Consider the following 10,513-nt stretch of genomic DNA (forward strand, 5'->3'; position numbering starts at 1 on the left):
CCTGCCATGCAAGCATATATATATATATATATATATATATATATATATATATATGTATATATATATATATATATGTATGTATATATATATATGTATGTATGTATGTATGTATATGTATATGTGTGACTATAAATAATACCTTGAAAAAGGACAGAATGCCAGGTGGTTTGCCTAATTTAAACAAATATTCTTAGGAAAATGGACACATCTTCAAGGAATATGAGTCCCTATAGCTAACTAGCCAGCCTATCTAACATTGGGTAGCATCCTGTTTTTATAGTCGATCTTATGCAAAATAACAAAAAAGAGGAAACATTTTGAATCTTTCCCGACGACTTAGAGCAAAGGCAAAATTAGAGAAGTTGCCCTACAAATCTATAGAGACTGGTGAATGAAAGATATCTAAGATTTTGACAAGAACCCATTACCCCCTTCTTTTTTCTTGCTTTATATGTTCTACATGTATACATTTTCTTGTTCCACTTTCCACCATTCCACACGCTTATTCTCTTCAAATAAAGTTGAGAGTAAGGCTAAAGATATTGTCTACTAAAATTATATATATTTTTTTATCATATGATGTGACAGGTAATGGTTGGATTTTTTTTTAAAATCATTAAAGAAAGAATCTAATTATCAACAGCCACATCATATGGTCTACAAAATACTAAAATCATTATCTCTGCACCATTTTCCTAAAGTTGATAATGATTATAAGAGAAATGGTCCCACTATATAAACTTTAGGGGGCTCCAATCAAACTTGAATATGGTGCCTTCGTCAAGGTACGTACAGAAGATTTGGAGGTTTCCTACCCATTGGACAGCACTCATCAAATAATATATTTGGTTTCAACTCAAATAATATAATATAGTCTAACAGTATTCATTTCTACTTTGAAGGTTTTAAACTTCACTTTCCTACATGACAAGTTTGTAAATCAAAATAACTTTCACAAGATGAAGATTGAGTCAACAAATCATAACTACGATAATCATTTATAACATAACATGAACAAAGAATGAACTAGAACCAAACCTGTAGAGATCAATGAAGATGAAGACGCATGATCGATCCAAACAACGATCATTCTCCTCGATCTGTTAGAAAGCTCAATGCTTAATTAATAATAGGCTCTTAGTGCAACAATAAGCATATCCTTCTATGAGAGTAAAAGCCACTATTATAGAGTAACAATCCATATGATTATCCAATTAGAACCCATATAGAAAACCAACATAGTAATAAAAAAAGACTCCAATAACATCAAAAGGACTCAAACAACATTAAGGCGTTGCTAAAAAGCAGGATTTATCGACTACCTTACTAATCACATCTTTAATCCAAGTGGGTACGACATACATAACTTAGGTCCATCTCTATTAGAGCAACTTCAATTAGGAGATGCAAATTTTAAATATAAAAATCACATTTGCATCCTATTTACATTTAATTTACATTTTTGGGAGATGTAAAATGTGAATTTTACTTCAATGGGGGAGATGTTAATTAGGAACATCATTTACTTTTATCTTTTGAACTCTTCTAAAGATTAAAAAAAAAAAATTCGATTTTCACTCTTTTTAGCCTCTTACACATCCATGTTTAATCCTGACAAGTAGAATCCATTTGATTTATTCAATCCGATGACCATAAATAAAGAGGAGTGTATGAAAATCACCTTAAACAAAAATGATATATGTTTTAAAATTTTCGGCCAAAATAGGCATTTTACGCCTCTTAAAATTTGTCCACTGAAGAGCTTTCCAACAAAAGAATATAAAATGCCCATATCAAAAGAATTTTGCATCTCACACTGGAGATGCTTTTACAAATGGAAAGAGATCTTCTCCGGATCCCTTCCACCGAATCCATCAATCCAGGCCCTTGAAATTTAATCCAACGGCTAAAAATAGGGGCCCTCTTTAAAAGTTATAATAACTTTAGCCATTGGATCAAATTTCAAGGGCCTGGATTAGTGGATTTGGTAGATTTGGTGGAAGGGATCCAGAGAAAATCTATTTCCTTTACAAATGTGGTCAGGAAGGTGGGAGCGTATGTAGCATTATTCTTAATTAAATTCTTACCAGCCCTCATATCAAAATAAAACAAATCCAGCTAGGTCCTTATCGTTTGTATTTATTTGCTGGTATTTTGTATAAATTCCTTCAATATAAATAAGAATAAAACATGTGATACTATTCAACTCAATATGTATGTAAAAAAATCTCGAATTCAACTCTCATGAATAACGAGTTTGATAACTATACTCTAGTTAATTAGAGAAACGTCTTACAATTAAGAAGAAGAATCACAAAGTTAGAGATAATCTGGGGTCCGGCCTATCAGCTCTTTAGACCTCGCCGAAAAATCCACACCCTACCTAGGACACCCTTTGCATTCCTTTGCTACATAAAACCTGTCGTTGGGCTTTTAGGCCATACATGCTATTTCACAAATCACAAGAGCAAACTGACATGCAACACATATAGCAAGGCATTTGTGGGAGAAAATTTTACTCCTCAACTTATCAATCCACTACTACCCTAAACTCGGGGAAGTAGAGCTACAGTCATGCAAGCAAGATGTCATGGTGGAATAACTTGTTGGTTATGGAGAAATTCAAGGGACATGGCACTTGGAGCCCAAGACTAGAAGGCCCCCATGATAAAAATCAATTATGTCACATACATAATAGGCATATGAAATGTCGGTACACGGTGACTTTGAATTTCACTTGAATAATTTAAAACACTCACTAACTTGAGCTTCGAAATGTCTTTTCCAGGTACAACCTCCGTCTTTCCTCATCAGTTATAATCGAAGATGGTGTCATATGTGCTTCTCAATGTGGTGATAAGATTACTAGTTGGAGAATTGGAGGACCTTAATTTTTCTGTTCCAACACCATTCCTCCTTTAATAACAACATAACATCATTTCACCATGGCCACTTAATACTACGGCCTAATGATATTCCTCTTCACTTATAAGTGAGAGGTCTTAGGTTCGATTCTCGTAGAAGATGAATTCGAGCCAAATTATTATGGCTAGTCCACTATGAGGCTTAGCCCACACTCCCACCCCTTAGACCCGAATCGGATCTGTAACAAAAAAGTTACATTACGTTAAAGTATGTTAACAATAGGTGGAGTGGTACACGCATGTGTTAATTTATCAGTGTTGGAAACACTATTATTGATAAGGAGGCGGATTTCTGTGTAGGATTTACTGTGCCAAAATTTGAAAAACCTTATCACTTTTCCTTTCTAAAACCAGTCTCGTGTACCCATCTCCCTCACCAATCAATTTTCACTCCTCAATTTTCTCACCCAACCAAACAACTTCCCTTACTTTTCCACCAATTAGAAAAGTTGTCAGTCTCTCTCTCTCATCTTCTTCCTCTCTCTTTCACCCATACCTCCCTCTTCTCTGCAACTGCAAGGACCTTCATCAAACACTCACAAATCGAACTTAAAAATATCACCATCGTGATCCTCTCATCCTCACAAACCCAACCGTACAAGCCGATCTTGAAGTGGTTGAGTTTTGACTCACCAACCCGAAAGCTCCAACTTGGACGAATTTGCTTCAATGTGATCCCGGCCGAGTTACGACGTTTTGAAGGTTGTGGAAGCATCCACACAACTCCTTAGAGCCCCTAGGCTAAGTTTGGAGTGAAGAAAACGTCGAGAAGAATAGTTTCAAGGAGTCGAGTTTTAGGCCCAGACTCGCAAGGCTTTTTCAGGCCATTTTTGGTCCAGTTTTGGGCTTTCGAAAGGTATAATCTTGTTCTTCTCCTCAAGATCTTCATTTCCATATAAAGTTGGTCAAAAACGGTTGAAAAATGAAGAAGTTATATGAGTTTGAAAATTTTCTAGAATCCGACGAAGCCAGACTGCAGCGGACGGCCAGGATCACCGAAAAAGACAAAGAATATTCTGTCAAAGTTTATGCAATATTCTAATGGCGTTAGATTCCTTTACTATTTAACGGAATATTCCGCCAACTTTGACAGAATATTCTCTGTCTTCTTTTAGTCTCTACTAGGCACGTGCCAACGAGTGGTCGTGCGTGTGGCCATGGGTTGTGTGCCGCGTGAGGGCACATCCGACCTCCGGCTGGCGAGTGGTTGACATGTGCGGGTCCATGATTTCGGGTAGAACGTTTTTGTATATTCAAACCTTCTGTTTGAGCAAGCTATGAGGAGTTTTTCCTAGCTTTTCGTATATGTGTCAATTAAGTAATTATTATTAGTTGTTTTGCATATAGGGAAAACTTATCCTGAGGACGTACGAGGATAATTGAGGCTAAGGGGTTACGATCCATCGACATATCAATGAGTAGGCATTTTGTTTTCATGTGTGTGTGTGTGTGTATAAACTTTATAGTTTCCACAAATGCTTTTAAATTGATTTATGCATATTATGCCATGATTTATGAAATTTTAAAATATTGTTATGTGGTTGAGAGTAGGCCTGGCAAACGGGTTGTGTCTGTCGTGTTCGTGTCGTTTTCGTGTAACACCTGTTATCTTAACGGGTCGTGTCGTGTCACACCCGTTATCTTAACGGGTCCTTAACAGGTCGTGTCACTTTACCCAACGGGTAAAGTGACCCGACCCGTTATGACCCGTTAAGAAAAAAATATATTTTTTTACAATTTGCACATACCACACATTGCGACATAAATATTACTTGAAAACATTAAAACATTTCTCGTTCAAGTACTATATCTACACTCGAAAATGAAAGCCTAATAAAAAAAATAATACATACACTACTAATCTATTACAAATATTAAATGTATATAATTATTAATATTATAGTTGATTCATACTTTTATTAAGTATATAAATTCCACTTGTGTAAATATTTTAAATTGAAGATCGAATTCATTCATTGTATTCATATAGGGTCAAGGAGTGTAGTTATAAAAAATCATCAAAATCGGAGTTAAAATAACCGTTAAATCGTGATTTTTCGTTTATAACCGTTGAAAAGCTTTGTCCCGTTACTTGATCTTTGAATTTTTTTTTTTTTGGTGATTTTTTGCTGATGTGATCTCCAAGCATATACAAACAATTTTGACGGTTTGGATCGTTGAAATTAGTTTTGGAAAATTTGTAAAACGATAGATTGACTAACACTTAGAGTTTATTTATATTTTTATTAAGTATAACATAAGATTTTGTGGTATCCACTTGTGTAAATATTTTAAATTGAAGATCGAATTCATTCATTGTATTTATATAGGGTCAAGGAGTGTAGTTATAAAAAATCATCAAAATCGGAGTTAAAATAACCGTTAAATCGTGATTTTTCATTTATAACCGTTGAAAAGCTTTGTCCCGTTACTTGATCTTTGAATGTTTTTTTTTTGTGATTTTTTGCTGATGTGATCTCCAAGCATATACAAACAATTTTGACGGTTTGGATCGTTGAAATTAGTTTTGGAGAATTCGTAAAACGATAGATTGACTAACACTTAGAGTTTATTTATACTTTTATTAAATATAACATAAGATTTTGTGGTATCCACTTGTGTAAATATTTTAAATTGAAGATCGAATTCATTCATTGTATTCATATAGGGTCAAGGAGTGTAGTTATAAAAAATCATCAAAATCGGAGTTAAAATAACCGTTAAATCGTGATTTTTCGTTTATAACCGTTGAAAAGCTTTGTCCCGTTACTTGATCTCTAAATGTTTTTCTTTTGTGATTTTTTGCTGATGTGATCTCCAAGCATATACAAACAATTTTGACGGTTTGGATCGTTGAAATTAGTTTTGGAGAATTCGTAAAATGATAGATTGACTAACACTTAGAGTTTATTTATACTTTCATTAAGTATAACATAAGATTTTGTGGTATCCACTTGTGTAAATATTTTAAATTGAAGATCGAATTCATTCATTGTATTCATATAGGGTCAAGGAGTGTAGTTATAAAAAATCATCAAAATCGGAGTTAAAATAACCGTCAAAACGTGATTTTTCGTTTATAACCGTTGAAAAGCTTTGTCCCGTTACTTGATCTTTGAATGTTTTTTTTTTGTGATTTTTTGCTGATGTGATCTCCAAGCATATACAAACAATTTTGACGGTTTGGATCGTTGAAATTAGTTTTGGAGAATTCGTAAAACGATAGATTGACTAACACTTAGAGTTTATTTATACTTTTATTAAGTATAACATAAGATTTTGTGGTATCCACTTGTGTAAATATTTTAAATTGAAGATCGAATTCATTCAATGTATTCATATAGGGTCAAGGAGTGTAGTTATAAAAAATCATCAAAATCGGAGTTAAAATAACCGTTAAATCGTGATTTTTCGTTTATAACCGTTGAAAAGCTTTGTCCCGTTACTTGATCTCTGAATGTTTTTTTTTTGTGATTTTTTGTTGATGTGATCTCCAAGCATATACAAACAATTTTGACGGTTTGGATCGTTGAAATTAGTTTTGGAGAATTCGTAAAACGATAGATTGACTAACACTTAGAGTTTATTTATATTTTCATTAAGTATAACATAAGATTTTGTGGTATCCACTTGTGTAAATATTTTAAATTGAAGATCGAATTCATTCATTGTATTCATATAGGGTCAAGGAGTGTAGTTATAAAAAATCATCAAAATCGGAGTTAAAATAACCGTTAAATCGTGATTTTTCGTTTATAACCGTTGAAAAGCTTTGTCCCGTTATTTGATCTTTGAATGTTTTTTTTTTTTGTGATTTTTTGCTGATGTGATCTCCAAGCATATACAAACAATTTTGACGGTTTGGATCGTTGAAATTAGTTTTGGAGAATTCGTAAAACGATAGATTGACTAACACTTAGAGTTTATTTATACTTTTATTAAGTATAACATAAGATTTTGTGGTATCCACTTGTGTAAATATTTTAAATTGAAGATCGAATTCATTTATTGTATTCATATAGGATCAAGGAGTGTAGTTATAAAAAATCATCAAAATCAGAGTTAAAATAACCGTTAAATCGTGATTTTTCGTTTATAACCGTTGAAAAGCTTTGTCTCGTTACTTGATCTCTGAATGTTTATTTTTTATGATTTTTTGTTGATGTGATCTCAAAGCAGATACAAACAAGTTTGACGGTTGGGATCATTGAAATTAGTTTTAGAGAATTCGTATGCCATCAATCAAGTTCCGTGTGTGTGTGTATATATATATATATTTATTAAGTAGATTTAAATCTATTTATTTTGTACGTATAAATTATAATTGACTGGTACACGGAATAGTACATACATCACGTGTCACGTGTGTCATTATAAAAATAGTGAGATATGTCATGACAGTCATGTGTGTGATAAAAAGTTAATAACTTAAAAAAAAAAAAAAAAAAAAAAAATTCTCACCACTTCTATTAATTTTCATTTTTCCCTCTTTTTTTTGTTTCCTTTTCAACTTTTTCTTATCATTTTCACTTTTCCCTCCAACATCTTTCCCTAATTCCCTCACTTTTTTGTTTTATTTTCAACTTTTCTTAACATTTTCATTTTCCCTCCATTTTTTTTTCAAAAAGGGCGGCAAGTTGGCAAATGCATGATCATGATTCATGCATATTAAATTATTAATTAATATGCGTTATAGTTTTTATAAAATTTAATATATATATATATATATATATATAATTAGTATAGATAGACTTAATATTTTGGGGGTATAATTATTATAGTATATATATAATAATTATAATAATTATAAATTTTATAGTTAATTTAATATATATATATATATTTATTATAATTTTTAGGGGTATAAAATTGTAAAATTAATGTATATAATTATTACAGTATTTTTTTAGGGTTATAAAATTATAAAAATAATATTCTGCTTATCGTGTATCGTGTTTACCCACGTGTATACCCGACCCAACCCGTTATCTTAACAGGTGCTTATCGGGTTACCCGATAAGACCCGATTTGTTATCGTGTCGACCCAAACACCTGTTAATTTCGTGTCGTGTCGTGTCGGGTTATCGGGTCGTGTCAGAAATTGCCAGGCCTAGTTGAGAGTTATATATTGTCATGGCATATCTATATACATATTACCTACTCATTAATGTTGTACTGAGGTTAAATGCTAAATAATCCTATGGGATGCGTAGGCAAGTTCAGGTAAGTTTATATTGTTGATTGGAATTATTGAATTATTATGGCATGCATATATTCATGTACTCCACTCACCATTGCTGCACCCCGATGTTAGTGCTCACCCCAAGCCAGGGCTAGTCCTTCACGTATATGTTGACCTTTTGCACTGCATGCTTGCCTTGGATCCAAGTTAGTGTTAGTCCTGTCGTACAAGTCACATTAAGCGACTTTGACTCGTAGGTGACCGCGATTATCGCCAGTATTCACGTGATCGTAGCACTAGAGCGTATATTATTACACCCAATCCTATCATACAGGTTGCATTAGGCGACTCCGACTTGTGTACTAGCATAGATTGATGAGCATTAAGGCCAGTCATACATGTCGCATTAGGCGACTCTGACTTGCGTGCTAGTATAGATTAATTGAACACCTAATTTTATTTATATTGTTGTTGAGATATTATGGTGTGGCATACCACCTGATTTACTGTTGATTTCACATTTGATTTCATACCTATACGTAGTATGTTTTCTGGAAACTATACATGTTTTACAGCGAGGGGTTAGTATGTTCAAAAAATAAAAGGATTTTATATATTTTTGTTTGTGCCCACTCACCCTTCTGTTTTTTCGCCCCTTCAGGTCCTAGATAGCTGACCTACTCTGTGGCACACGAGAATCACGCGGTGATTATGACATATCTCTATTTAATGTAAGAACTATTTCTAGTTGTGTACTAAGTACTTTTCTAGTTTTGACTACACTATTTGTCATCTATGCTCTGAACATTTGTATTCTATGGGTTCTACCCACTACTGCGTACTCACTTTAGTAGTTTAAATAAGTTCTAGTTTCGGTTTTAATTTATCCACATTTTTTACATCATTCACACTTTGGTTACATCACCTTCGAGTGACGACCAGCATGCCTCGACTCCGATCAAGGTATGTCAGTTTGGTATCAGAGCGTAGGTTTAGGTAGTCCTGCATTCCTCGTATGTGTTATATATCTGTTTGGGCCTAAAATATTATTGCTGGGCCGAGCAGCAGGATGCGCTCGGCCCAAGGTGATGACAAATAATATGGGCCGAATAATAAGGCCCGGGCCAGCTGGCAGGGTCAGCCAAATCCTAAAAAGTCCAGATAAATAGAAAGGTCGAGGAAGTCCTGGTACAACTAGGATTCTCGACCAGCAAGGAATGAAGTCCCGAAAAGAAGGAAAATTCAGAATCCCAGTGGGAGTAGGTTTGTTCGAGGAAGAGGCGAAGTGGGACAAGGACTCCCAATCCAAATCGGAGTCGGATTCAAGGAATGGGGCACTATAAATACAAGAAATCATGCAAACGGAGAGGGACCTTCAACTCAGCATACAATTGCCCTGCGCAAAACCTCTCAATCACCTTGAGATTTTTCCTTTTCTTTTTCCTGCCGACACACCTTCAGTTTGGATAAACAGCACTGTGGAAGCAACCGGCGAGCACCTTCAGTTTGGATAAACAGCACTGCTGCCGCAGAATCAGCCGACCAAGAAGCATCTTCAGTTTGGATAAACAGCACTGCGTCGAGGCCGACCGATTATCTATCCAAGTCTCGGTCGAGGAAGGTTTTCGAACCTTTGTTGGCAGAGGTCACCTTACTAAGCTTTCTCGGCATAGTCAGGTGTTACGAATTACATTGCTCGGCGTACTGGTTGCCGAGTGGTTTTATGATTGGATACTCACAGGTGAGTTTCAGGGTTCGGCATTCCGACGGCCGAACTACGTTTACCATCAAGACATATATCACGTTCGAGTACCTGTGCCCATACACCTTGGTCTCGATTCGACGTGCTTATACTCTCACGAATATAATCACAGTGACCGAATCGGGCTCGGACGATTTGTGAACTCCGCAGAAGTAGCAGCCTTGTCTTCAGGCTGTAGAACCCAGAGACCGAGAGTGTTCCTTCCTCGGTCGCAATCGCAAGTTAAAGAAGTCAACAACGCGCTCAAAGCTACATCAACAGATTTTACTCCTCGGCCAGGCTCGGCCGACGAGTTGGCACGCCCCGCATTCGACCGAAGGACGTAGTTAGCTTATTAGTTACTCGGCCTGCGCGCCACGTAGGTTTTGTAATTTTTAGGATCAACATTTTGGCACGCCCAGTGGGACCATTGTGCTAAACCTTCGGAGTTCATGACCATTGAGACACGGTCTACGAAGCAGAAAACAACCATGGGAAAGTCAACAACTGACTTGCCAGTGCAAGGCCTTGGGCAGGATTTGCATTCTACAAAAAATCCGATCATAATTGCGCCGCCCGAGGCCACTCGTATAACACGCCGGGAGAGTGAAGTCTGTCTCGGCGGACAACCTTACAACCCCACAGTCCCGAATCAAACAGCTGGAA

The sequence above is a fragment of the Pyrus communis genome, chromosome 16 (genome assembly GCF_041283825.1).
Source record: "Pyrus communis isolate YQ-2024b chromosome 16, ASM4128382v1, whole genome shotgun sequence".
Classification (NCBI taxonomy): domain Eukaryota; kingdom Viridiplantae; phylum Streptophyta; class Magnoliopsida; order Rosales; family Rosaceae; genus Pyrus; species Pyrus communis.